Below are 2500 nucleotides of genomic sequence, written 5' to 3'. Positions count from 1 at the left end.
TTTGTTTCTGATCCATAAACTTCCTTTGAAATATTAAAAAAATATATGGAAAACATTATTTTCAGCTGTTTGAAGTTATCTTCGTTTGGTTTTCGTTATTTTTTTTCTCGTTTCTCAAGAGACGAAAGTCTGCATTAGAATGACTTGAATACCTAACCTCCTCGAAATACCATTTTTGCTCGATTAACCTTTGATCAGGCGTTCCTTTTCAAGAGACAGAGAAAAGTGCGCCTGATCACAGGTTAGCTCGACACGTACTCTTTAACTATCAATTACCCATTCGGCCTTACTTGGAGGTCAATTCTCACCGCGGAGCGCACCAAAATAGAATATGAATTCCCCAACCTTGGGTAGCCGTTTCTGTCGCGCACAGATAACTACCCCCTTTTCGGCAAGAGCAAAGCCGCGTGAAATCAGCATTTAAAGTTAGGGGAAAAGCAATACATCTTTTTAAAGCTTAGAAAATAAGCTTTCCAAAAACATAGAACTTCTTTACAGAACAAAAGAAAACACTAAAATCAGTTTCCCACTCAAATTTGCTCCTTTTAACGTTAATTACGAATTTTTGAGTGACCAAGAAAAATCTTCCTCATTTTATTAGCTTTCTTGGACAAAAATACAACGGAAAACTGACCGGGCACGAATATTTTCGGGAGCAGATCTTGATGAGCGGTCTTTTCCAACACCCATTCCAACGCTATCTTTTCTTTAACAACCGAAACCGAGGTATTTCGAACAAAACAATGAGGTTTCTTGACGACCCGTCCCTCCTACTGTGGAACAAAACCACTTCAAATAATTAAAGTAGGGGTAGGATTGGGTGATCTCTAAGCCTCTCTTCGAAGGTGAAGGCCATGTTAAATTATCTAGATAGATTTGCCCGCGACGTAATCCGACGTTAAAGAGATTGTACCATGCATGCCTTTTGTCTGCTCTTTGCTGATATTCTCCTAATTTTGCTTACTTTTTAAATCTGTTTTAGCGGTGTTTTACTATTGCTGCTCTACTTGTTGTCAGCTCAGGAGTGATATCTTATTTTATCACTCAATCCACCACAGCCATGATCTACCCTGCTGTTGTGCTTCTCGGGCTTGGCTTTTCCTCGATGCTCGTTTGTTCCCTTAGCTTCGCAACAGAACTAATTGGAGAAAACAAGGTGAATGAAGTTCATTTTATCGGACAATGTTGCATATTATGGACGTTTTTTTCTTATTAGAGGCATTCTTTTGGGTTCGATTTAGCCGAACCATCCAAAACGACACGCAATCGCATTTATTGGATGAAGTGGCTGCTTAAGATCACGTCCTGGTCTCCTTTGTTATTCCATAAATTCAAAAATCGCTTGATGTCCCAATCCGGGCTGCCCTCGCATTTTGCAAAGCATACCCATCCTCTAAACGATCTTAAACCCTCCCACCCCCTCCCCCCTCAAACACTAACAAACACTTACCAGAGAAACTTATATGGAAGCTGTACGAAGATCATAGAGATTCTTTATTTCATTTATGGTACGTGGCTACCCCAACAACATTCTACTGGTGTTCAAACCGGTGTGCTTCAGAGTCTACATCTACATCTAGTACATGTTCCATGCAGCATTCGTCAAAGTCCTTTTGACTTATGGTTGTTTCTACTTAGGTGGCCTCAAAACACCATAAGCCTTTTTAGGGACATAACTGCCGAGTTGGCCACTTATGCTGGAAAGGACAGGGCAGCCACAACACCAGGGACTCTATCCCCTACTCTTAACTTCTCGAATAGTTTGTGGGTTCTCTATAACGTCCAACAGGGAACTTATGAACATGAGAAGGTTCCAATGGTTTATAGTCCTTATCCGAGAAGACTTGAAGTCTAACCATTTGATGATGGAATTCGACAAAGGCAGCACATTATCATCAGTCACTTTTTAAGATCCTGTGTGTTGATCCTGCCGGGGTTGGAACCCGCGACCTTCCACATGGCATGGCCAGACGCTCAGTCAACTGAGCCACCAGTGCGCAGTCAAGGATATCAAACCACTGCCGACTTTAAATCACATTAACGCAACACGTCAAGTGGCTTTTCCCTTCGTTATAATTTGAAATCCTTAGACATACTACTCTTTTGTAAATCCCGGATTATCCAATGTATTTTAATTGTTTCTGTTTCTTGCTGTGTTTGGTTTGCCATGTTTGTCTGTCGTCTTGGGAATTTATAGGCATTTGTTCTTTTCGAAATTATTACTATTGTTATTATTCATTATAGTAGATACTCTCTTGAAATGACGTAAAAATGTCATGATTCTATCCCCAATATGTTTTGCTGGAAGGGTGATTTATTTAAACGTAATATAGTCTCTAGAGAGGGCGTGCCTTTGCCAGCGCTACGGTAGTTCCTTTGTAACTTCAAACGATTTTTTATTTTATTTTTGAATCAACGGAAAAGACCTGTAAGAGAGTTTAGACAGCCACTCAATCTAATAAATATAGTTGTGAGTCGTTTTGGAATGCTGTGGGCTGCT

General features: G+C 40.2%; 1 long non-coding RNA gene across 1 annotated transcript in view; it reads left to right on the top strand.

The window, feature by feature from the left end:
- Positions 1 to 597: 597 nt before the first annotated feature.
- LOC138041109 (uncharacterized) overlaps positions 598 to 2500 on the top strand; it is a 5761-nt gene continuing 3858 nt past the window's right edge. The window contains exon 1 of the long non-coding RNA XR_011130747.1: positions 598 to 1156. This is a non-coding gene — a long non-coding RNA (uncharacterized lncRNA). The remainder of the gene's footprint in view (positions 1157 to 2500) is intronic.

The sequence above is a fragment of the Montipora capricornis genome, chromosome 3, assembly GCF_036669925.1.
Source record: "Montipora capricornis isolate CH-2021 chromosome 3, ASM3666992v2, whole genome shotgun sequence".
In the NCBI taxonomy this organism is placed as follows: domain Eukaryota; kingdom Metazoa; phylum Cnidaria; class Anthozoa; order Scleractinia; family Acroporidae; genus Montipora; species Montipora capricornis.
This window is presented reverse-complemented; position numbering and strand designations above follow the sequence as displayed.